The following is a 27,411-nucleotide window of genomic DNA, read 5'->3' on the forward strand; positions in this document are numbered from 1 at the left end:
TACGTATCTTAACCTTCTGTCCAATAACATTGTCAGTGGCTGCTTTCCTTAAGAGCCCATGAGATAGAGTGGTTTTATCAATCTGCTGTAAATGCAAATATGTCACGTCTTCAAGTTTCTCTTGGTAGTTTGAGCATTACTGAACAGCAGACTGTCTCAATTTGAAGGAATGATGGGCATTCCCTGACATATTAGTTTGTGCATACTCATACATCAAGCTGCACATTATTGGAAACTTTGACCTTGTAGATCTTGCATCTCACCTTGTTAGTATTTAGGGACCTCCGAGATACATAGGAGCAATTGATTGTTCTTTGCAACTTTGAAAATCCTGCCATCTTGGCAAAGTCTTAGGTGTGCATATCCTGCTTCTCTCTGATTAGAAACAAAATAAAAGTACAATATTGATTATGGTTGCTCAGTGTATCCTTGTTACAAGGCATAGTAAACATTCCGTTCATGCAGTTAAAGTAAAATTTTAATGAACTGTGAAATTGTTTTCATAACTCATCCTTTGCTCTCAGTTGCAATAAAGGAAAATATTCCTTAGAGATATCTTTACAAGATACAAGACAACATTAATAACTTGCATTTATATAGGTTTGTAAGCATATTACTAAAGTGCTTCATAATAGCTATTATCAAAGATAACTTTTCACCGAGTCACCTAAAGAGATAGCAGGGCAAAATGGATAAAGAGGGGTGTGTTAAAAGAGCAAAGTGAGGTAAAGAGAGGAAAGGGACTCAGTAGCTGAAGGAGCAGCTACCAATTGTGTCGTGATTTGGAATAGACAGAAATCCAGAATTGGAGGATAATAATAAATGAAGATTTTTTTTAAAAAAAAATGTTTGTCATGTTTATTTAACTTTTCAAGCTCCAATTCTATCAATATCCAGTGGGGCTGACCCATTCGACAACATTTAATTGAGAAAAGCTACATTCCATAAAGAATAATACAAAGAATTGCAATATTGGAAATCTGGAACAAAAAAACTGAAATTGCTAGAGAAGTTAAGTAGGTATGATAGCAACTGTGGACAGAGAGCTGGGTTTGTGACCAATGACCCCTCTCCAGAACTGAAGAAGTGCAGAACGGTCACTGGACCCAAAGAGTTAACTCTCTTTTCTCTCCAAAGATGCTGTCAGAAAAATGGGATAATGGCAGTTTAGAGGCAGGATGTTCCTATTAGTGTGAAGGGCAAGACTGGTAGGTGTAGGGAATGCTGGATGACAAGAGAAATTGAGGCTCTGATCAAGAAGAAGGAGGCTATGTCAAGCATGGATAGCTGGGATTGAGTATCACTAGAAGAGTATAAGGGCAACGGGAGTATACATAAGAGGGAAATCAGGAGGACAAAAAGGTGATGAGGTAGCTTGGGCAAATAGGGTTAAAGAAAATCCAAGGAGATCCTGCAAACATATTAAGGACAAAAAAAGTAACTATGGAGAGAATATGGCCTTCTTAAAGATAACAAGGCCATCTATGTGTGGAACTGCAGGAAAAAGGTGAGATACTAAGTGAGTATTTTGTGTTATAATTTACCGGGAGAAGGATATGAAAACTAGGGAACTTGGAGAAATAAACAGTGATATCTTGAAAAGTGACCATGTTGCAGAAGAGGAGGTGCTGGACGTTGTAAAACACATAAAGGTGGACAAAGCCCCAGAACCTGGTCAGATGTATCCCGGAACTTTGTGGGAAGCTGGGGAAGTGATTGTTGGGCCCCTTGCTGAGATACTTGTGTCATCAAAAGCCATGGGTGACGTGTTGGAACACTGGAGGGTGACTAATGTGGTACCACTATTTAAGAAAGGCGGTAAGGAAAGGCCAGGAACTTTAGACCGCTGAGCTTGATGTCAGTGGTGGGTAAATTGTTGGAGGGGATTCTAAAGGATAGGATTTACACATATTTAGAAAAGATTAGGAATAGTCAACATGGCTTTGTACATAGAAAATTGTGTCTTATTAACTTGATTGAGTTTTTTGAAGTGACAAAGAAGATTGATTGAGGCAGAGCAATGGACACTGTCTATATGAACTTCAGCAAGGCCTTTGACAAGGTTCTGCATGGTAGACTGGTTAGCAAGGTTAGATCATATGGGGTTCAGGTAGAGCTAGCCATTTGGATACAAAATTGGCTTGAAGGTAGGAGACAGAAGGTGGTGGTAGAGTGTTTTTTTTTGGACAGGAGGCCTGTGACCAACAATGTGCTGGGTCCACTGTTTTTGTCATTATACCAAATATTTGAATGTGAATATAGGAAGGATGGTTAATAAGTTTGCAGTTAGTAATGTAGTGGGCAGTGAAGAATATTATCTCAGAGTACAATAAGACCTTGATCAATTGGGCCAATGGGTTGAGGAGTGACAGATGGAGTTTAATGAAGATAAATGTAAGGTATTGCATTTTGATAAGGCAAATCAGGGTTGAACTTATACAGTTAATGGTAGGGTCGTGGGCAGTATTGCTGAACGAAGAGAGCCCATGGGGCAGATACATAGTTCCTTGAAGGTGAAGTCACAGGTAGACAGGGTGGTGAAAAAGGCTGTTAGTCCACTTGCCTTTACTGATCACTGCATTGAGTCTTGGAGTTGGGATGTCATGTTGCGGCTGTATAGGGTACTGGTTAGGCCACTTTTAGAATACTGCATTCAGTTCTGGCCTCCCTATAATAGGAAAGGTGTAGTTAAACTTGAATTAGAAGAATTAGAATTAGCCTTTATCGATACATATATTCAATAAATATAGTGAGAAGCTGATATGACACCACTTGCAGCACCAGCTTAGATACAAATGTACCTAGGTACAGCTTTTTTTAGATGCAAAATCTTAGAAAATAGAGACATACAATTACAAAAATAAAAGTTCAGAACCACAGTATTCTAAACCAGACCACACCAGTACCTGGCCTCTAGTCTGCACCGAATCCTGGGTCCAGATTGCACTGGGCATCAACTTGAGGACCGTGAGGCTGGGAGATTGCTTCAGACTGTGGTGCTAGGCCAAGTAAGCCACACCAGGCTAAGAGGACACCACACCATGAGGCTGCCCTGCGTGCCAGTACAATAGGTGGGGAGGCCACTACGCCAGGCCGGGAGGTCAACAGTCATCAGAGGCCAGGAGTCAGCTGGATATTGTTGCCAGAAATCGGGAATCATCAGACGCTGGAAGAGAAAAAGAAAAAAAAAACACTAAGGCGGAAGTAAAGAGAAAGAAGAGGAAGAATGGGCAGAGTGAATGAACTCTGGCCGGAGTATCCTACTCTGCCGCCATTGTGAACCAGAATGGAGGCAGGAAAGGATATTACCAGGGTTGAAATGTTTAAGCTGCATGGAGGGACTGAATAGGCTGGCAATTTTCCCTGGAGTGCTGGATGCTGTGGGGTGATCTTACGGAGGTTTATAAAATGGTGAGGGGCATGGATAGGGTGAATAGTCAAGGTCTATTTCTCAGGATGGGTGAGTCCAAAGCTCCGATCATAGAATCCCAAAATCCCACCCCCAGTCTGTAAGCAGACCTTTCTGCCCATCAAGTCTACACTGACCCTCTGAAGAGCATCCCAACCAGACCCAACCCATCCCTGTAACCCTGCATTTCCCATGGCTAATCCATCTAGTTCACATGTCTTTGGCAACTCAAACAGATATGGGGAGAATATGCAAACTCCACGCAGACAGTTACAAAAGGCTGAAATCAAATTCCTGGTCCCTTGCACTGCGAGGCAGCACTATGAGGGAGTACTGCTAACTGCTAACCACTGAGCCACTGTGCCATCTTGGAGGACATAGGTTTAAGGTGAGAGACAAAGATATAAAATACACCTAAGTGACAGCTTTTTCACAAAGAGTTTGGTGTGTGTATGGAATGAGATGCCAGAGGAAGTGGTGGAAGTGAGTACAATTGCAACATTTAAAAGTTGTCTGGATGGAACATGAATAGGAAGGATTTCGTGGGATATGGGTCAAATGCTAACAAATGGGATTAGATTAATTTTGAATATCTGGTCAGCAGAGACAAGTTGGACCAAAGGATCTGCTTCCATGCTGTACATGACTTTATGATGGTAACCTTCAGAGTTTCTCCAGCAATTTCTGTTTTGGTTTCTATGAAAAGATATGTAACTTTCTCCCTGCACATATGGACCATGAATACTGTACTGTCATGCACCTGTGTAGGGCAAAGCTCCTGGTTATGCACTTCACTACTTTGTCAAGAGGGTGCTGCTTGGACCTAGACTGTAGTCACTTGTATGTGGCTTCCCTCCATCCCTGAAAGTTGGAGTTGACATGAAGTTAAATGGCAATTGTAAACATCTTCTAGTCCTTACTGGGATCATGTGGTTTATCCGATCATTACTTGGCATTTTTCTGTAACATACAATTTTGTTTCAAAATGCACCAATATATACAATTTTCACATCAGTTTAATTTTTTTTCAGTGACTATATATATTTATAAAACTACTAAGACCAGTTCATTCCTCTCATACTAACCCACACTGCCCTACTTAGTGGTGAAAAGCTTGTAAGAAAAAATTGTAATGTACGCTATTCATTATTAAGTAGACTATGTTCTGATCCCACAGTCCCACACCACACCCAACCACCCTGGACTGTGGTTTCTATGAAATGTATTATGCACACCCCCCAGTGAACAGTGTGAGCATACTTGAGCAGCCAATGTCTCCAGTGGGATCACTAATCCACCAAAACGTCTTCTTGGCTTGAGATCAGGGCATATGCCTATTCTTGCTCCAGTATTGAGTTTTGGTGCCATGAGGCCACCCAGATAGAAGCCCACAGGCTTAAATTCAAACGCTGCACTTGATTCATAAAAGCCTTTAAGATCCCTCCCCTCCCCAAACCCTACTATCCTACCACAGCAAAAGTAGATAGTACACAAATAAAATATCATTCTGAGTTATGATTTATTCAATTTTCATCACGCCAAAAGAATTGCTTTGTAGATTTTCCAAGCTGACCAAAGTGATCTGGCAGATTTGAGATTTAAATTATAAATGTCACCAAAAAGGTAATTGTCACTGTTAACTTTTTAAACTGAGAGTGGATATAGAACTTTTGTTCCAGTGCTCGGTTTTTGTCCTTCCACCATCACCTCCATTTCTAACAGAATCAATGAGGTCATGAAATTTAAATCTGTGTCTCCATACCATCTTTTATTGCGAGTGGACAGGCCAGTCTGGATGCTATGTAATTATTTCTTATTGAATCCTCCCTGTTCTATCAATCATTAGCCTGCTGAACATGGATTTCTGCTATGCAGTCAATTAGATTTTCAGATCATAGTGACCTTATAGAGGTTTGCAAAATTATGAGGGGCATGCATAGGATAAATAGACAAAGTCTTTTCCCTGGGGTTGGGGAGTCCAGAACTAGGGGCATAGGTTTAGGGTGAGAGGTGAAAGATATAAAAGGGACGTAAGGGGCAACTTTTTCACACAGAGGGTGGTACGTGTATGTAATGAGCTGCCAGAGGAAGTGGTGGAGGCTGGTACAATTGCAACATTTAAAAGGTGTTGGATAGGTATATAAATAGGAGAGGTTTGGAGGGATATGGGTCGGGTGCTGGTAGGTGGAACTAGGTTGGGTTGGGATATCTGATCGGCATGGACGGGTTGGACTGAAGGGTCTGTTTCCATGCTGTACATCTCTATGACTCTATGACTATCATAGCTGAATTGGCGTCTCATCTCAGTGAAGAATAATTCTGCTTTGCAAATACAATATGTCAGCTTTTGCATCCAGTGACTGAATGGCTCCAGTTTTTATTAAATAAAATTCAATTTATGGGTTTTTGCACTAGATGGCCTCCATTAGCCTGAAAGAAAGCTCATGTCCTCTTCAGAGCAACATGGATGTACAGAAACAGGACAAGCAATATGGAGCTTCATATTCTATCATATTGAAAAATTATTAAGAGAAATATAATTCTAAATCAGAAAGTGTCATTTAAAATATTTTGTTCAATGTCAAATCCGATACAGAATGTGAATTAAAGAGAGGGAAAGAAAGATCGGATTAAGAGTGATTAAAGGAACAGAAGAAAAATATTTTTAGTATCAATTGTACAAAATATATAGGAATAAATTAATAACCATTAAACAATAATTAAAATTGAAGGTATGAAATTCCACAATAATTGATGTTAATTTTCAGTACCAGGAAGGCTTTGTGAGAGGTAGAGATTTCTGAATACTTGGAAGTGTGTGGTAAAATAGGGCCAAGACAGCATGGTTTCATCAAGGGGAGGTCATGGCTGACAAATCTGCTGGAATGCTTTGAGGAGGCAATGAGCAGGTTAGACCAAGGAGAGCCAATGGATGTTATCTACCTGGACTTCCAGAAGGCATTTGACAAGATGCCACATAGGAGGCTGCTGAGTAAGATAGGGGCCCATTGTGTTAGAGGCAAGGTTCCAGCATGCATTAAAGATTGGCTGTCTGGCAGAAAGCAGAGAATGGGGATAAAAGGGTCCTTCTCAGGATGTCAGTTGGTGACTAGTAGTGTTCCACAATGATCAGTGTTGGCACCATAACTTTTCACTTTACACAATAATGATTCAGATAAAGGAACTGAGGGCATTGATAGGGACAAATAGTATTGATGAGGCAAGGAGGCTGCAGAATGGTTTAGATAGATTAGGAGAGTGGGCAAAGAAGTGGCAGGTGGAATACAATGTGCACATTTTGCAATACAATGTCACATTGTGTCATTTAAGGATGTACATTCTGTAATAATCTCAGGTGATATTCCAAGGTCCTAAGGAATATGACAGCAAATACCAATCACAAAAGTACCAGCTGGTGCTCAAACTGATCCAGCTGGTCAAGGGCATTGAAATTTCCGTTCTCTGGAAACCTGAAATTTAATCATGTAAGCAAAGTGAAAATATGCAATATAAATATATTGGTAATCTGAAAACATTTTAAAAATCTACCCCCTTGCCATTAGACACTAAGTAATGGAAAACAAGCGTAAAGATTAAAAACCTCATAATGGGATTGAGCTGATGTGCATCTTTGATATGCTTAACTTCTAAAAATGCAATTTCATTAGTAGGTTATTAATTACTGAAATTGTTTTGCATTCTTCTATTTATGATGAAAAAGAATTCCGCCTCTTTCTCCCCCTCCCCTGTGGATTGAAAATAAATACAATGTTTATTTGACTTTAAAGCTAATATTCCATCCCAGACAATCTTTCATCTCATTTATAGGGCATCTCTTGTACAAACAGATCAAAAATACTTCCTGAGCGCTCGGAGCCAATGGAAAAAGTCTGTGAGAGCTTAGATTACAGTATTCCCTTGCTGCTGAAGAAGTACGCCACTAACGTCAGTTCAAATGAGAATTGAAAGATAAAAAGGGATTAAAGTTACAGAAAAATAAGCAGACTATCAGTGTAATAGTCAATGTTTTCTTTGACTCATGTTGCTGTAGTTCTACCGTTATCATCCACTACCTATTACTAATTACGGTCAGTCTTCAAATACAAGCCTGCATAGTCAATATCACTATAGAGATACTGATATTGACCCCGATCCTATCTTCACATGATGTCCATTTACAAATTGTCCTCAGGACTGGAGAAATTAAAGATGAAATATAAGGTCATCTTTAAGACGAGAGACTTGAGCTATAGGAAAAGGCTGAATAGGGCTTTGTAGAGGAGGCAGCACGGTGGTTCAATGATTAGCCCTGCTGCCTCGCAGAGACCCAGATTCAATTCCATCCTTGGGCGACTGTCTGTGTGGATTTTGCACATTCTCCCTGTGTCTGCGTGGGTTTCCTCCAGGTGCTCCGGTTTCCTCCCACAGTCCAAACATATGTAGGTCATGTGAATTGGCTATGCTAAATTGCCCATACCGTTAGGTGCATTAGTTAGATGGAAATGGGTCTGGGTGGGTTACTCTTCAGAAGGTCAGTGTGGACTTGTTGGGCTAGATGGCCTGTTTCCACACTGTAGAGAATCGAATCTTCATCTCATAAGATGGACAAAATCAAAGATGAAATAAAGAAGACGGGCTATTTCACCAGTCACCAGCCAAACAAGGGGTGTTCAGATTTGATATTAGACCCAAAGTCAAGCAGTTGTGTAAAAGCCTATAAAAGTGGCCTCATTGGCGTGAAAGCCTCTCAAAAGGAGCCAAAGGCATGCTACTATTAAGCTGGATGGTAACAGTAAAGTTTGATGAAGGATTTCAGATATAATTATTTTATCTGATTAACGTTTGGGAATCAGATCTGCTCCATAAATTATTCAGGACAGGCTATCCAGAACAGTAACAGGTGTTGGTGATCTAAAATGCCACACTGGTGATAACTGGTACAGGAATCCATGAAAAAGGAGCTGAGCCAAACTGTAAGAACAAATTTCAGAGTTCTCCTGGTTGCAGACCTAAAACTGAAATGAAAATTTGCATTTGCCAAACCTCCAATTACATCTCCTGGATATATCATTCGAGGTAATGAAACCACATTTGATCTAAAAAGAACACAAGTTATGAGGAAATTTCAATACCTAGGAATGTCTCAGAACTTCAAATACTCCTTGGTAAGGTCAGTCAAGCGGGCAATTTTCTGCCAATTTGGCAAGCATCAACAAGCATTTGATATAACTGTTGAGACAGATCTTAGACCAGCCAAAATGGTTGTGAAATTATTAAATGACTCCTAATCTCTTCTGAAATTTTAGAACACTATTTCCCACTTTCCAACTATGCTGGTGGTTGATGTACAGGACTGAGGGCAGTGCCCACACCTCCTGAATGAAGTGAACAAAACTGTGTACATAGATAGCAAGTTTAGACCAGTCTACTGTGCCCTTAGATCATGAAGGGAGACAAAACAGCATTATCCCAAAACAGAGAAAGTAATTGAAACTGACCTAAAGGTATTGGTCACCTTCTGAACATTAAGGAAACAGCCAAGATGCTGCTGAGAATCCACTGCTTTAATTAAGATTATGAGGATTGATTCCACCGATGAGACAGGTGCAGCAAAATGACCAAACTTTGAAGAGACACACTCAAAAAGACCGTCAAATTGAACTTCATATTCTTCATCACATGCTATTTACCAGACACTGAAAGGAAGTTGTATGCGATAAGGCAAGTCTGAAAAATGTTCTTCATTTCCAGAAATGTTGTGTGAAAGGATGGCCAGACAATGCATGCAAAAATCTGATATGATGTCAGTATTTCATCTGATACAAGCATCTACACCAACAAATCTCACCACCCCGTGGTTGAACGCTTCAATTCCCTCTCTCACTCCACCAAGGACATATAGGTCCTGGGCTGCCTACATCGCCAAACCTTTACCACCCCATTCCTGGTGGAAGAACACCTCATATTCCGCCTTGCAATCCTACAACCACACGGGATCAATGTGGATTTCAACAGTTTCCTCATTTCCCCTCCCCCACTTTATCCCAGTCCCAAGGCTCCAACTTGGCACTGCTCTCTTGACCTGTCCATCACCTTTCCCATCTATCCACTCCACCCCTCCAACCTTATCATCTTCTCCCTCACCTTCATCTATCTATTGCATTCTCAGCTACCTCCCCCCCCACCAAACCACCTTCCCATTTATCTCTCAGCCCCCAGCCCACAAGCCTAATTTCTGATGAAGGGCTTATGGCCAGATCATTGATTCTCCTGCTTCTCAGAAGCTGCCCGACCTGCTGTGCTTTTCCACTCTGATCTCCAGCATTTGCAATCCTCACTCTTTCCTAGGAGAACTCCTCAGCTTGAAATTCTTCAAAGATGCATGAAGGAAATTTAGGAACTACAAAGTTTTTTGCAAGGAAGCAAAAATCACTCTGTAGAAGAAATAATTTCTAACTATATTCTACTTTTTGAAAATAGTTAGGAAGAAAATAAACCACAATTGTCGTCTTCTTTTCCTTCAAGGTAGGCCACACCGGGGAATGAATTTATTCAAGTTTAGGGGATAATCCAATAGGTCACTAATCAGGGTGTACTGAAGTTAGCCACTTACATAGTATCTCAGCAGAAGCAGTTATCCAATCTCTCTCGAGAGAGAATTTATTCCACTTGTGGGTTCCCAGACATTGTGGTGTCAGATAAACTACCATCATTTGCAAAAGAGCAATTTAAAAATTTTGGGAAAAATATGACTTAATTCATGTTTCCAGTTCATGAATTAAACAAATTGAGAGATTGAGAGAAGTGAGTAAACAATGGATGCTTTATTAAAGAAAAATGAAGACTTCAATCAGACCTTTCTGAGTTGCTAATCCCCACTTCTACACAACAGGTTTGCATAGTCAGATTTACTAATAAGTAGAATACTGAAAACACAATTGCCCTCTATGTCATAAACATTAAAGTCTAACATTAGAGAATGGCTGAAGACATTAAATAAGTGGAGGTGAACCAAAGGGACAAAATTTCAACCACAGATATACAGCATGTGAGTCAGCAGTGTTCATGTCCAGAATGAGAGCAGACTGACAGAGGCAAGGTACAATCTGTGGTGTGACATCACAACAAGTATTGAATATGGTTATAACAATCAATGATATCAAAAGAAGAGAGTTTAGTGCTTTAAAATCCTCAGATATATAGAAGAATTGGTTCACTAGTCAGATGATGATGACAAAACTTCTACAACAAGTTCTAGAGATAAGGAAAAGAACAACACTATTACAGACAGGAGAGCATGGAGCATCTTCAACTTCAGAAGTTGATCAGGAATAGACGTTGGTTTGTTTGCCTTTATTGGTCAATGCTTTGAGTACAGGAGTCATGTTGCAACTGTACAGACATTGGTTTGGCCACTTTTGAAATACTATGGGTAATTCTGTTCTCCCTGCTATAGGAAGGATGTTATGAAATTTAAGAGGGTTCTGAAAAGATTGACAAGGATGTTGCCAGGGTTGGAACTATAAAGAGAGACTGATTAGGCTGATGCTGTTTTCCCTGGAGTGTTGCAGGCTGAGGGGTGACCTTAGAGAAGTTTATAAAATCATGAGAGGCATGGATAGCGTGGACAGGCAAGGGCTTTTCTCTGGGATGGGGGAGTCCAAAACTAGAGGGCATAGGTTTATGGTGAGAGAGGAAAGACTTAAAAGGGACCGAATGGGCAACAGTTTTACACAGATGAGGTGCATATATGGAATAAGCTGCCAAAGGGAGGGTTGGAGGTTGGTGCAATTACAACATTCAAAAGGAACTGGATGGATCTATGAATAGGAAGGGTTTAGAGCAATATGGGCCAAATGCTGGCAAATGAGACTAGATTAATTTCATGGTTGGCATGGACAAGTTGGACCGGAGGGTTTGTTTTCATGCTGTACATCTTTATGACTCTAAGTAGATCAGGGAGATTGGTCAAGTCATTACCTAGACTAACCCTGTGAAGCCTGAGACTATGGGGAAGATGTATAAAATGTAAATATGTTTGGAACTAAGGCTTAGGGGGAGATGTAGAACAATGGGGTTGACATCAGAAACATAGATGATGATGATGTAACAATGATGTCAGAGTTACATGACTAGATACAGCAATAAGGAATAAAGTCAAAAGAATTAAACTTGAGAGGAGGTTCAATGTACATTGATACCTAATTATAATAAAGTATTAGATTAGATTCCCTACAGTGTGGAAACAGGCCCTTCGACCCAACAAGTCCACACCAACCCTTTGAAGAGCAACCCACCCAGACCCATTCCCCTACATCCACCCTTGACTAATACTACAGGCAATTTAGCATGGCCAATTCACCTAACTTGCACATCTTTTGTGCTGTGGGAGGAAACCAGAGTAAACCCACGCAGGGGCAGGGAGAATGTGCAAACTCTATACAGACAGTTGCCTGAGATGGGAATTGAACCTGGGTCCCTGGTGCTGTGAGACAGCAGTGCTAACCACTGAGCCACCATGCTACCCCAGAATTCTTGAATAAGGATACCATGGACTCCAACAGTGTACCTTTTGGAGACTAGACAACACACAATAACCCCCTATAACTTGACCAAACAATGAAGCAGGACATAGGGATGAGTGTTAAGTTCTTGCTCGTGTTACCCGTAAGTTGGGATGAGGAAATAAAAATCATCTGGTACAGACATGGATAATGAGCATCAGCAATGAATCCTGGAGGTGCTCATGGAAACAATACTATAGCTTGGAAATGGGAGGAGGTTTGAGAGCTGAGCGTGATGTGTGGATGGGAAGGCAGCGAATGCTGTTCAAAACAAAACATTCATAATTATTTCTTTTTCCTTCCTCTAACCCAGAGGCACTGAGATGAGTAGCTGCTGAACAGCCAATTTGGATATGTTGAGATAAAGATTTCTACATTCATAGAATCCCTACAATGTGGATGCAGGCCATTTGACCCATCAAGTCCGTACTGACCCTCTTAACAGCACCCCACCCAGACTTACTCCCCCTACCCTGTCCCCATAACCATGCATTTCCGATGGCGAAACCATCTAACCTGCACATCCCTGGTGGGCAATTTAACACAGCCAACCCCCACCTAACATGCACATTTTGGACTTTGGGCGGAAACCAGAGTACCCACATGGATACAGGGAGAATACACAAACTCCACATGAACTGTCACCCAAGGCTGGAATCAAACCTGGGTCCCTGGTGCTGTGAGGCAGCAGTGCTAACCAATGAACCATCATGCCACCCAGTATGTTCAGCTCTAGTTTCATTCAGATCACAGGAGATTGGCATCCACACAAAGTAAAGAGGCCTTATAATGGTGTCAGGCAGAGGCCCTGCAATGGTGTCACGAGGAAAAGAAAACCCTGGACTAGTCGGACTTGTCCTGTATACTCGAGTCTGGAGTTCCAGTGTGCCCAGCATGTTAATCTTTGAACATTACTTTTTAATTTGGTTTTTCTTCTGGTCAAGTCATTGGTTTCCTATGACCCAATAAATACCAGTATGAAAGCACCAGAGCTCAGCATAGGCCAGCAGTCAATCTGGGATGTCCTTGCTTTGCGTGGCTCAGCCCACCATTAAGTGCTGTCTGCATGACTGAACCACAAGGAGAACTGTGAGTTGTAATTTCATATCAGGGTGACATTTCTGTGTACTGGCATTTTATCTCCAGGTCAGGAAATTACGATGTACTTTCAGCCACACTGGCCTGTATTAATTTACATTCCCCTCCTCCCAGAAGGATTCTGGCAGGCAGCTGTAATTTCGAGGTAATTAATGGTAACCCTCTTCATATGTTGCAAAGCATTTTCCCACTGAAGTTGTTTGGGATTTTTCGGAAAAACACATAAGTACTTGACTGTCAGCCTAACATTAGCTCTTTTAATTGCATACTTTTCAAAGCATGTAATTAAATATTTATGCTGCATTTTATCATTCTTAAACATGTAAAAGGAACTATCATTCCAAAGCAAAGCAGAGTAGTGATTAAAGCTGATGAATAGGCGGTGGGTGTAAGCAGTGTATGTAGCAGGATGTAGTTAACTGGCTACCTGATACATGCATTCTGTTCCACTATGCCTGAGACACAAACACAATAACCTCCTTTAGTCCCAGTAAACTAAATGATTAATGCTGCACTTAGAGTGTAGCCATGGGAGGCAGACATAAAGGAGGCTGTGCCCATGGCTGAGGCAGCACATAGAGTACAGCCTCTATCGTCATTACTGCCCTATCAATGGTAAACAGACTGTTTAAAGCATGAACCAGCCATTCTATTGTGGTCCTGCACAGACTGATCTTTAAAACATTTTACATAGGCTATCATCTGATTTTATGGGACTTTACGGAAACTCCTCAGCAATTGGGAAATGTCTGCAACCCGGAAATAAAAGTCAACATTGGGCTTTTGAAAGAACTTGTATTTCCAAGAAGGAAACGCCAGTAAAACGTATGAATGACTCATATTGGTCTGACTCTACCTGTAAACTGAGCTCTAATATGTTTACTGACTCAGTTACTAGCAACCTTGCCTTTTAATCAAAAGCTCTGGCCTCAGTACCCACTACAGGACTTAAGGTCAAATATTTGAGCCTTCTAGATAAGACATTAAACTAAGGCTCCGTCACTGCTTAGGTAATTGCAAAAAAAATGGCATTATTTCAAAGAAGGGCCGGGGAGCTACTCCATGTGTTCCTGGCTGTTATTTATGCTCAAGCAAAATCACAAAATAGACATTACCTGGCTAACATCCCTTTTATGTTTGCGGGAATATGCTGTGCGCAAATTGGCATCTGTGCTTCCCATATTACAACAGCGGATACATTTCAAAAATACTTTACTGATTGTAAAGAGCTTTGAGTAATCCAGCAGCTGTTATTAGAAAAATTATAAGAAAAATACAAGTTACATTTTACTGATATTTTTGCGTTGCCATTTGAAATGTGCACAATGTTAAAGATTTGAAGTTGACAGTTATAGATGCACAATTGCATTCAACTTGAAGCACTTTAGCACAATTTAAGTTGGTCACAAGATAATATTGATTGAGGTAAACGACATGTATGGGCCAGACACTTTTTATTGAATTAAGCCAAATTGTATTTAAAGGTTTGGTGACCAAATGACAAATTGAAAAAATATTGCTAATTTTTATTTTTATGCCAATGGTGGGCTGAATTGAGATGGCTAAAAAACATACAAGCATTATTTTTACAACACTATCAGAATTGTCACTTTTTAAAATGAATATTTTCCATTAATCTGCAAACTAAAACCGAATGTCACATTTTGGTTAGCATAAAAAGAACCTTTCAAAGTCTCATCTTTCAGCAGAATTTGTATATTTGTTGCATGGTTAATGATAATACTGTTTTTTTACAAGGATATTGAAGGCCAAATGATATTAACCCATTGGTAATGATTCCATAAATAGTTATTATTTTCCTGTAAATCCTGCATAGGATAGAAAACCTGAGTAATCCTTACAGGAACTCATGGGTGGTTTATGGCAAATGCACTTTAAGTGGTTTTCTTTTCATGATGTGATGTTGCAGCCGGCAGCTATACTTTGATCACATGTTTTATGAAGGGTCATAAGATTATCTGAGGTTTTATCATCATTACATTAAATTAATTGCTGAAAACAAACACATTTAAGAAATTATGAAACTTAACTTCTTTTCTCTACCATTTGCTCTTTGCAGTCTTCCGTACAATGATGATGGCTCTCTAAAGAATTTCATTGATTGTAAGGCATTTTATGATGTCTGTTGCTCATGAAAAGCAGTATATAAATGCAAGCTCTTCCTTCTTTTCTCCTTCTCTTCCTTCTTTCTTTCCTCCCTCTATCACATCATTCCTTTGTTAATTCCCTTCCTCCTTTCTTTCCTTCTTTTCCTTCCTCTCTCTCCTCCCTGTGTTCGGTGTGTCACATTGAGACCCCTTATTTTTTGAACCTGGAGGAACACACGCCCTGCCTAATGTTGCTTTTATATTGGTGACTGTCTCAGACTCTATATAATCCAAACTGTGGAAGCAACCCGTGGAGACCAGGTGCTTCCCTGAATTGGCGACAATGTTTCCTGTAAGCCACATGCATGCAGAGACAGGCAACAGCCTGGAAAGTATAATGCAGCTGTGTGCAAGACATAGTGTACTTTAGTACACAGTATGTGTGCAACAATGTAAAACATATTCAATGATACCATGCCTTCAAAGAAACAGACAAATGAAAGAATGTTTTTCTTTTACATATTACCGCTAAAAGACATTTTTCTCAAAGCTTCCAAAACATAAGAATGAAACATGAGTCAGTGGTTGTTTATTATTGATCTTAATATCTAAATATAAATTACAATAATAAGCATTGCCATGTCTGAGCTAGTACTGAGCAATTGGATCACAATGCTTCCGCAATGTATCATGCTGCAAGTGGCTCCAGTCAGATCGAGACTGAGATCTTCACACCAACAGGTCACATGCTCGATATGGTGATGATAAAATTAGCATGGCTCTTGAAGGTAAATTGCATTCTTGTTGTGAGATATAATAAGACCAGTGAGCCACCTTTGTAAACTACTGCATCGACATGACATGGACAGACTAGTGTTTCCTCGTGCTTTCAGTGTGGGGTGAATGTGTCAGTTGATGAGTAAGGGTCATCCAATTGCCTATCAATCAACTCATTAAGAGCAAGAGTGAGTATCTCCCTCTATCACAGGCTGTCACATTGAGGAAACTGCTATCCTCTTGTTAGCTGACAGCATCTAGGTCCAAAGGTCCACCGTGGATCCAGTGACTAGAAAGTCAAGACTTGTTATCTTCTCTTTGCGGATGTGGATTATGATGAAAGTGGGGGCAGGGATTGACTTTCAGAAGCCTTCAATGCCCCCAAATTAGGGAAATTGGAGGTCTCCCCTATCCTCAGACCATGGATTCCTACTTGGTAAACGAGCCTCCTTTTTCACCTACCATAGGGACATGTAATTGGGAAATTGGTGGGTTGAGGCCTTTAAGTGACTATTACATGATCACTTAAGGGCTTTACATGTTGACAAGTTGAGGAATTTTCCCAATAGGCTCTCACTCAGCACTTAACTGAGGATGGTGAGCTGGGAGTAAGTTTCCCTCCAGGGCTAACATGGTCCATCCTTTCTCCCTCTTGCCACTTTTGCTACAGTCCTAGAGTCATATAGCATGGAAACAGACTCTTCAGTCCACACTGACCATGTTCCCAAACAAAACAAGCCCACCTACCTATGCTTGGCCCATATTCTTCAAAGTCTTTCCTATTCATGAACCTATTCAAATGACTTTTAAACATAGTAACTGCACCCACATCCATCACTTTCTCTGGCAATTTATTTAACACACAAATCACTCTGTCTAAAAATATTGTCCCTCATGTCCTTTTTAAGTCTTTCTCTTCTCACCTTAAAAATATTCCCCCTAATTTTGAACTCCTCCATCCTAGGGAAAAGACCCTTATTATTCACCTTATTTATGCCACTAGTGATTTTATAAACCTTAATAAGGCCACCCCTTAACATTCTATGCTCCAGTAAAAAAAAGTCCCAGTCTATTTTTTATAACTCAAACCCTCCATTCCTAGCAACATCCCACTTAATCTTTTCTGAACCATCTCCAGTTTAATAATGTCCTTCCTATAACAGGGCAATTGGAACCTCACAACACTCCAGAAGAGGCCTCACCGACGTCCTGTGCAACCTTAATATGATGTCCCAACTCCTATACTCAAAAGGTCTGAGCAATGAAGGCAAGCATGTTAAACACCTTCTCAACCACCTTGTCAATCTGTAATGCAAATTTCAAAGAATTACATACCTGAACATCTAGGTCTTTCTATTCTATAGGACCATACCATTAACTGTATAAGTTCTTCCGTTACTTGTATTGTCAAAATGCAATACCTCACATTTGTCCAACTGCCACTCCTTAGCCTATTGACCCAATTGATCAAGACCTCTTCATAATCTTAGATGACCTTCTTCACTGTCCACTCTACCACTACTTTTGATGTCATCTGCAGACTCTTGTACATTCTCATCAAAATCATTTATATAAATAATAAACAAAAGTGGACCTGGTACTGATCCCTGTAGAACATTGCTAATCACAGGCCACCAGTCTGAAAAGCAACCCTCCACCACTACTTCTGTCTCCCACTGTAAAGCTAATGTTACATCCATCAGTAGGGACATATTCTCACCACAGTGTTGTTAGGGAGACAGTCTGTGGTGATTGGAATCAGGTGGACTTTGTTGACAACTCCCTGATTGAGATTGTTAACCTGGGCCAATCAGGAAGCCCTGGTCAGACCAACACAAGCAGGGGATTAACTACATCTATTTAAGACATGGGCAGTTGTAATTACTCCAAGTCTACATGTCAGACCCATAATCAAAGAATATTATGTTTATAACTTGTTAAATGAAGAATTCAGGAAATCTTTTCAATTGGTTATTAAATCTAATAGTACATTTTAGCTATTAGTGTTTAAAGTTTTCATACCGTTTTAGAAAAAAAATACAAGCAGGGGATTATTTTGATTTAATCCCTCACCCCATTCACTTTTTCGATCATTGCCATTTGATAAGAGGGGCACTGCTTGTGACTGGCTACTTGGGTGTTTTTTCTTCCTGGTGATGGAATATGAATAAAGTTTCTGCTGGGGAAAATGAGCTCTTTGGCAGTAGTGTGAGGTTTTAAGGGGAAAAGAATAAACAAGAGATTATTTTGATTTAGTCCCTACCCTCCCCTTCACCTTTTTTCATGTAAGCCTTGCTTTCTCTGGGCTTTGCTTGTCACTGGTTCATTGTCTGCATGGGTGCCTTTTCTGGTGGTGGAAGATTAATAAAGTAATTTTCCTTTAGTTTTCTCTTAATGTATCTTGCACCTGCGTGCACACAAACATGGGTGCTGAGGAATATGAACACTACTGCTGTATGGCAATAGTGTGAGGGGAATTAAGAAATAGATATATAACCAGAGAATGAGAATCTCCTTAGTTCATCTAACTGACTTTGAGCTAAAAGGAAGTATAACCAGGAGATTAGAATCTTAAAAGAAAAGTAGCAAAAAGGAGATTTAAAATCTCCTCAGTAGTGGGGTTCTGACTCTGAACTGGCTGATCACAGCCAGTGTACTGTGCACAAGTAAGTAAAGGGTGACTTGGTGATGGGATACTGGCCTCAGTAGAGTTATTGTGGTGGTGACGGGAGAAAACAGGATGTGCCTGAATGCTTGCAGCCATCATCTTGGAGTTAGGGTAACCATTTCCAGCAAGATTTTATTTGGGAAGCTTGGTGCATTTGATTCTGCTGTCAAAAACTGGACCCGGTATATGGAACAAATGTGATATTTTTTTCCAGGGAAATTAAATTAGGGCAGATGAAAAGCAGCAAGTAATTCTTCTAACTGCTTGTGGAGCTGTGGTCATAAGGGGTTTAACTTTCCCAGAGGCACCAGGCACTAACACCTTCCAAGAGTTGACGGAGTTGGTTAAGGAGTATTATGACCGCAAACCTCCTCTAAATCTGAGACACCACCAGTTTTACTGGACTGTTCGACAATTGGGGAAATCCATATTAGGATTTTTGACGAGGCTAAGATGTAGTTTTGGTTAACCCTGAATGAGATGCTGACAGACCATTTAGTATGTGGGATTAATGATGTAACCATACAGATGTAACTCCTAGTAGCTGAAGCCCAGTTGGACTTCAAACAGGCAATGCAATTTGCTTTATTATTAGAAAATGCTGCAAGTGGAGTCTGGGAACTGCAGGGCATCCCGATGGAAGTGAACTCCCTCACCTGTCCAACTGACATTGGAGAATACAACTTCAGCGCAGGCAATCATAGAGCCTCACACAAGGCATATCCTGAGCAGAGGGACTCTAGGCCATCCCACAGCAGAACCCCACAACAGAGCTAAGCCTTGGCCCCAAGTGGCTCAAAACGTTCTTCAGGATCTGGGCCTGAAGAGGGGCCTGACTCTGAGCTGGCTGGCTCCAGCCAGTGTACTGTGCACAGTAAATAAAAAGTGATTTGGTAACAGGATAGCGGCCTCTGTGCAGTTACTTCAATTTCCAGGTCAGAATGGTGCATGACTTGGAGGGAGCTTCATGTTTCATGCTTCTGCCAAATTTGCAAATGGTAATGATTCTGAGTTTAGAAAAAGGAAACACAGAAAACAGGAGCTGAAGTAGGCCCTTTGATCCATTGAACCTACACTGTTACTCAACACAATCATGGCTGATTCTCTATCTCAACACCACAATCCTGCTCTCTCCCACCTGCCCTTGCCATCTTTAGTCTCAAGAAATCTATTTATTTCTTAAATATACTCAGTGACCTGGTGTCCACTATTTTGCTCTGATCTGAGTGAAGAAATTTCTTGCAAGGTCAGTCTGAAATGGCATACCCAATATCCAGACATGACTCCTTGTGCTGGAACTCGCAATCAGGGGAAATAGCGTCCCTGCATCCAGTCTGTCCAGCCCTGTCTGTGATATGTTTTCCTGAGATCCCTTCTCATTCATCTAACATCTGGGGATTCCAGGTCCAGTTGACTCAATCTCTCCTCATCCACCAAAAATCAGTCTGGTGAACCTTTGCTGCTTGCCCTCAATGGCATGTATATCTTTCCTGAGGGATAGGGATCAAAACTGCACAGTATGCCAGGTGTGGACCTGCCAAAGAGTCCGTTCAGTTGAAATTCAAGTTTCTCATTCCTGTACTTAATAGTGAGGGATTCAGAGATAGTAAATGACGTTGAAGGTTAAGAGGAGATTTAGAAAAGACTTTGAGTAATGATAAGAAAAATAATTATCCATTGTTGTCATTCCTTTTGGTTTTGTCGGTGGCTGCTACAGGAAAATGCATGCATGCATGACATTGATGAGGATGAGATTACATTCTGCTGTGATGTCGTCACAGTTGTATAGGTTCTTATTACCCATTACATATGAATGTGACTCTGTACGCAAATATAAAATGTGCGTTTCCCATCTTCAGGAGAAAGTGATGATCGCAGATTCTGGATATTAGAGTCGAGAGTGTGGTGCTGGAAAAGCACAGCGGGTCAGGCAGCATCTGATGGAGTAGGAGAATCAACGTTTCGGGCATAAGTCCTGGGATGCTGCCTGAACTGCTGTGCTTTTTCAGCACCATACTCTCGACTCCTATTTGCAACCTGATTTTCCTTCTCCTGACATTTATACTCAGTAGTATCAACACAAATACAGTCATTAAAGATGTAAATTGGTTATCAACTCATGCAAAGTCAAAATGACCCTACGTCTTCCCTCCTACATACCTGCTCCCATGGTTTACACATGTGTGCATGAAGAAAGGTAACTTACAAGAGGTGCTGGATGGTAACTGATGTCATGGAATTGTGCCTACTGTGTGACAGGCATTATTTCTGCTTTTTGTGTTTGGAAGCTAAATAATCACTTGGGTGGGATGAAGAGAGGAGAATCAGCTAGGTGGGGGGATATCTTAATGCTTAAATGCTGACTGCTCCACCTGTTTACTAAGGTAACCACTTCCTCTTTTGCCAGTAGGCATTGAATAATTGCCGGGGTCAAAAACATAGAAGAATGTTGCATAGTGAGTTTCTCAAGTCAGTAAGAAACTCACCTACTTTTCCATTCATGTAGAAAATTAGTCACTCTCTGTTATAACATATCAGCCTTTCTTCCTGATTTTTGTCCATACTTTGACTGAACAATAAAGAGAAATATCTTCTGCACCACATTTGGGGAAAATAGCTGGAGGTGGGGAAGGTGGAGTTGTGCGTGGATATTAAAAGATCACTTCTTGTTTTAATTCACACTCCAATCATATGCCTTATGATATGAACAAGAAGTCACTATGAGACAGCTTGCAGGTTTGATTTTAAGGATAACTATTTCCTGGAAATTTAACCACTCTCTCACTATTTACAGTGAAATGATAATTTCAGAACTTGAATATAAATGTATAATATGCCTTTTCTTTTCTGTGGCTAAGTACAGCACTGGTTTACTACCTGTAATGACTGTAGTATCGGTTAAACAATTATTATGGAGCAGACTGGAAACTTTGTTTGCAAACTCAACATTTGCATTTTACTGTATAATGCAAAATGGAGTTTTTTCCTCTACTTGCTCGAGAAAATATCTAATCACACATCTGCCACAAATAATAAAAGGTGAGAGTAGAGTGACATAGCTTGCCTACCTGAAGCAATAGTGGAAATAGAATCCAGAATAGCTTATGGAAACAAAATTGACTAGAATGGAGAATTACTTCATGCAACTTTTTCTCAGAAGACTTCCATTTTCAATAATGCATTCTTGGCTTGTGGATATCACTGTCAATTGTTGAAAATGTGTTGCTGGTTAAAGCACAGCAGGTCAGGCAGCATCCAAGGAATAGGAAATTCGACGTTTCGGGCATAAGCCCTTCAGAGCTTCTTCAAGGAAGGCATCCTTGCAAGAGGATTCGCAGTAGGTTAAAATCTTCGGGTAAAAAAATGAGGTCTGCAGATGCTGGAGATCACAGTTGAAAATGTGTTGCTGGTTAAAGCACAGCAGGTCAGGCAGCATCCAAGGAATAGGAAATTCGACGTTTCGGGCATAAGCCCTTCTTCGACGTTTCGGGCATAAGCCCTTCTTCGACGTGCTTATGCCCGAAACGTCGAATTTCCTATTCCTTGGATGCTGCCTGACCTGCTGTGCTTTAACCAGCAACACATTTTCAACTGTGATCTCCAGCATCTGCAGACCTCATTTTTTTTACCCGATATCACTGTCAAGCCTGCTATTAGCTGCACATTGCTCAAAGGTAGTGACCCATGTGTTCTCAGAATACAATTAGGTGAGTAGATTGAGATTTTTGATCCAGCGACAATAAAGGAAGGACAAAGGTGTGAAATAAAGGGATGTGTAAGTGCAAGCATAATGTATAATTTGGAGGATATAGAGCATGCATTCAGATTCTAGATGGGTACAATGAAGCCAACCTTACCTGCTTGGTATTTGGAAACAAACGCCCACTGTATGACTCAAATTCAGAACAATGAAAAGTTAGAATACCTCCATGCAAATTATAATCAAAAACAGAAATTGCTGGAGAAACTCCAAAGGTCTGGCAGCATTTATGGAGAGAAAACAGAGATCACATTTCGAAGACGGTTGAAACTTAAGTCTACTTTCTTCCCTTGGATGCTGCCAGACCTACTGCATTTGTCCAGCAATTTCTGTTTTTGTTTCAGATCCCCAGCATCCGCAATTCTTCCTTTTATGAATATATGGGACTGTTTAGGCTTATTTACTGATACTGCAAAAAAAGTGGAGTCACCTTCATTGTCCTGTTACAGTCCATTATACACGCAGAGAGTCAAGAGGGTCATATTATTAAGATTTATTTTGAATCTGAATGTAGTCCCTGATATTTTCCATGAGTACATGGAGAGCAATGATTAGGTGGCAGTGTATGACAGCAACTGGCCCGAAAGAGCTGCTGTTCCTGTGGGTGCAGCACTTTAACTTGCAGCATGGAACAATGCTTATGGAAGGCCAGGTAGGGCACATGAATGGAAATACCAACTTGGACAATGACATTTGGGATTAACTGTTCGTGAAGGTGAGGTCTGGAGCAGCTGAAGGCATGGGTTATAAGTATGGAGTGATGAAAATCTGAAAGCTGCAAAATACCAAACTTGGTAGTTTTTAGGTTTTGTCCCATTTTCTTTCACATTCGCCCACAGGTAGATTCAGAGAAGGTTTACCTCCCATTCCAGAAGGTTGGCTTACTGAACCAGGTAGGCCCGAGCACCAGATACAAAGAGACTTCAAATTCTGCCAGCCCTTTCAAAGATTTCTTAGCTGAACCTGCCTGACAGGTGACTTGAGTGTGATGTTTGTTTCTCATTTTGCCCAGTTTTACCCTCAATTACCTTTCATTATTTCACTCTAATACCCAGCCAGTTCTTTTATTTCATTCACAGGATGTGGACAAAATCTAAAAACCACCAAGTTTGGTATTTTGCAGCTTTCAGATTTTCATCACTCCAAACTTATCACCAGTGCCTTCAGCCGCCCCAGTCCTCACCTCTTCGGTCCTCTTCTTTTTTAAAATGACATGAGGGAAGGCAATGGTCTTGTGGTGTTAATGTTAGCCTATTAATCCAGCAACCCATACAGTGTTCTGGGACCTGGGTACAAATCCTGTCACGACAAATTGTGGGATTTGAATTCAATAGAAATCTGGAATTAAGAGTTCATAAGACCATTGTCAATTATCAGGAAAAAGCCACCTGGAACATCAAGGTCCTTTAGGGAAGGTAATTGTCATCTTTATCTAGTCTGGCCTAAGTGTGACTCCAGACCTTTGACAGTGTGGTTGACTCTTTACTGCTCTCTGGGCAATTAGGAACAGACAATAAATGCTGGCCATGCCAGCAATGCCCCATCCTGCGAACAAATGTTTTTAAAAAGCTGTCGAAGCTTTTAATCCCCGATCCTAATATCTCCTAATTAGCTCCGCGTCCAATTTTCTGACTGAAATGGTCAAGTCCTAAAGGATATAGCTCCACTGGACTGAGTCTTCAGTGACTGGTGAGGGAACCAACAAGAAGGGAAAACATATAGTGTTCTGGGACCTGGGTACAAATCCTGTCAAAACATACTTGACCTCATCCTTACCAATCTGTCACATATACATCTGTCTTTAACAATATCGGTAAGAGCGAGCACGCATAGTCCTTGTGGACACCAAGTCCCACCTTCACATTGAGAATACCCTGCGCTGGATTGTATGGGACTATCACCATGATAAATGATGCAAACTTCAAACAAAAGTAACAATGCCTGACTGGGCACCCATGAAGCCTTTTGGCCATCAACTGCAGCAGAATCATACTCAAACACAATTGCAACCTCAAACACTCTACCATTACTTGCTGGTGATCAAAATAGAAACAGAAAAAGCTAGTGAAATTCAGTACGTCTGACAGTACTAATAGAGGGAGAAACAGAGTTAACGTATTGCGTCCAGTATAACTCTTCTTCAGAACTGAACTATGGACAACATCCAGGTTTGGTGGACAATTGGAAAATAATATCTGCACCACACAATTTCCATGTATACATCATCCCTGACACTGAAGCCCACACTATCAACATTCTGACCATTGACCAGAAACTAAGCTAGACACGTGAATCTGTGGCTGTGAAATCAGGTCAGAGGCTAGGAATCCTGCAGTGAATAACTCATCTCCTGATTCCCAAGAGCTTGTCCATCATGAAATCAGAAGTGAAATGGAATACTCTTCACTTGCCTGAATGAGTACAGCTTCAACAACACTCGAAAAACTTGTCAGTATCCAAGACAAAGCAACCCATTTGATTGGCACCACATCTAAAAACATCCATTCTGAACGCTAGTGACCCTCAGTAGAAGCAATGTGTACAATGTCCAAGCTGTACTGCAGAGGTTCACCAAGGCTCCTTAGACAGCACCTTCCAGACCTACAACCACAACCACCTCGAAGGACAAGGGCAGCAGATACGTGGCAACATCTCCACCTGCAAGTTTCCCTCCAAGCGACTCATCAGGCTGACTTGGAAATATATTGCCATTCGCTTACTCCCTCTCTAAAGGCATTGTGGGTCTACCTACGGAACAAGGACAGCAGCGGTTCAAGAGAGCAGCTCACCACTATCTTCTCAAGGACAAACTAAGGTGGACAATATATGCTGGCTCAGCCAGTGATACACACCTTCTATGAATGAATATAACAATAAAAAATAATGCTGCTATTCCAGACAGGACAAAAACGCAAGTTGTGATGTTCAATCTGTTCTGAATTTCATGATTATGGTCTTGAGTTACAGAACAGATTGATTTCGTGTCCGTGGGCTAGGAGGAAGTTAATCAGTCAAGGTTTCAGTGCATCCTCACTCTGTGATAATCCACGTTGAGTGTGGATCTTGGCTGAGGGCAGCACTGTGCTATACTAAGCTACTTGCCACATGTAGTCAAATAACTTGTCATTGGACGCTGACCCAGTGATATGAAAAAAGACTGAGAGAGAGAAATCAGAACATTTGCTGAACAGAAGAATTGGGCTGCTCAAGAGACGAAAGGGGTAAAAAAAACAGCCAGAGGGAAGGAAATTGCCAAGCTAAAGTAAAATGAAATTAGAATCTACTGGTTTAAGCTCCAGGATTCTTTCTCAGATACATATTCCAGTGTAGGCCAAGCTATATCAGAAGGTGTTGTACAGATATCCTTCTCCTGAGAATTGCATTAACATTTACTGCTATTCTCAAGCATCTCCTTGCAGTCATGTCAGAGCAGCACCAGCAGGAGACAGAGAGGATAATGTATGTGTCCCTATTCTTTAAATCAGGGAGTGATGAGTGGACACAAATAGAAAATTATACAATTCACAAAATGGAGAAGAGGAATTACAAAAATAGAAATGAAGCCAAGAATGAAATCAGAGCAAAAATTGCATCTATTGTGGGCTGAAATATTAAAAACATATGAAGGTCCCAAAGGCCTTTGCTGTTTCCTCTAAAGAATGGTATCTTTTCAGAGTGTGATCAACTTCCTCTTTAGTCCTGCCAACACAAACATTGGAATTTACCCTGAAGCACTAGCATTCTGTTCAAAAAATCCAACCAGAAATCTGATTCATAAAATGCTTTAGGCTGCTGCAGCAAAGTTCTCCATACATACTGCTGTAATAACGAAAAGGCTAATAATACAGCGACTGTCTCCTGTATTTGTACAAATGTTCTAACTTTTGTGATCCATCTTCTAACCCTGGGAGTTGTGTCTGCTGTGTTCTCCAAATGGTTAGTTCCCAAGCTGTCCCAAAGGGCTGGACAATGGAGAGAAATACTGAAGGAAGATGATGTTGTTTTCTGTGTTGAAGGCTGCAGTGAGGTCAAGGAGACCGACTGGTTGCTTCAGCTGTGGGAATTGGGCCAGGTGGGATAAGGAGCTGGGCTGCAGTCTGGAGCCTGAGATAGAAGGGAATTTTAAAAATATTGCACCAACTTTGCAAAGGCAACCAAGCGACAATTTTCCGATCTTTCTGGGGAACCACAGTGTGCACTCAGCATACCACCACACTACACTCTTTCCAATTCAGGAACCCAGAAGAGGCAGTGGCAGGAACCTGGAGCAAATGTTTGTGGAGGAGAACAAGTAACAGGCTACCTTCAAGAGCCCCATTCTTTAATACGGCTAGAAGATCCAATGACAGCACAAAAGGATCTGGCCAACTGGGAGAGGGGGAGGCTGCTACTGTACTAAGGACCATGAAGGCTCTCCAATATGGAGGTGCCCTCTGAAAACCTGTAGACTTGTATATAGTGATAAAATTGGCCAGAGTTTTTACTGGAAGGGGAGCGTAGCAGGGAAGATGGGAGAGCAGCAATGAAAGGAGTTTCGGGAGTGGGGGGAGGTGGGGGAGAAGAGCGGGGTATAATTTAAGAGGCACATCAGAAATTCATCCCAAGGAAGAAGAACCATATTATGGGGAGGATGAGGCAACCATGGCTGACGGTATATAAGTGAAAGAGAAAGCATACATTGTGTTCAATGTTGGGGAGGTTGGGGGAGGAGGGTGCGGGGAAGACTAGATTTTAATGATGAATTTAGTGATATGTGTGCAATTATGAACAGGATAGTTATGAATACAGTGGCAAAAAGCCCTTTTAACAATGTGGCATGTGAAGGAACCACATAATAATAGACAAAATGGTTCATTTCAAAAGGTAAGATCACTGGAGATCAGTTTCAATCTGGCAGACAATACTATCATAAACGAAAAGGGCTTGATAAATGAACAGACCCAGGGAAAGCTATTGATAAAAACAGAGAACAATAGTTGTACAGAATGGGGGCCAGGCAGTTTGTGAACACACTTCAAGCTTGCTTT

At 40.9% G+C, this 27,411-nt stretch overlaps 1 long non-coding RNA gene across 1 annotated transcript in view; it reads right to left on the reverse strand.

The window, feature by feature from the left end:
• Window positions 1-2,569: 2,569 nt before the first annotated feature.
• Window positions 2,570-27,411, reverse strand: part of LOC132819391 (uncharacterized) — a 43,075-nt gene continuing 18,233 nt past the window's right edge. The window contains exons 2-3 of the long non-coding RNA XR_009645074.1: window positions 2,907-3,166; window positions 2,570-2,668 (exon numbers count right to left, since the gene is read on the reverse strand). This is a non-coding gene — a long non-coding RNA (uncharacterized LOC132819391). The remainder of the gene's footprint in view (window positions 2,669-2,906; window positions 3,167-27,411) is intronic.

The sequence above is a fragment of the Hemiscyllium ocellatum genome, chromosome 10, assembly GCF_020745735.1.
Source record: "Hemiscyllium ocellatum isolate sHemOce1 chromosome 10, sHemOce1.pat.X.cur, whole genome shotgun sequence".
NCBI classification, from domain to species: Eukaryota; Metazoa; Chordata; class Chondrichthyes; order Orectolobiformes; family Hemiscylliidae; genus Hemiscyllium; species Hemiscyllium ocellatum.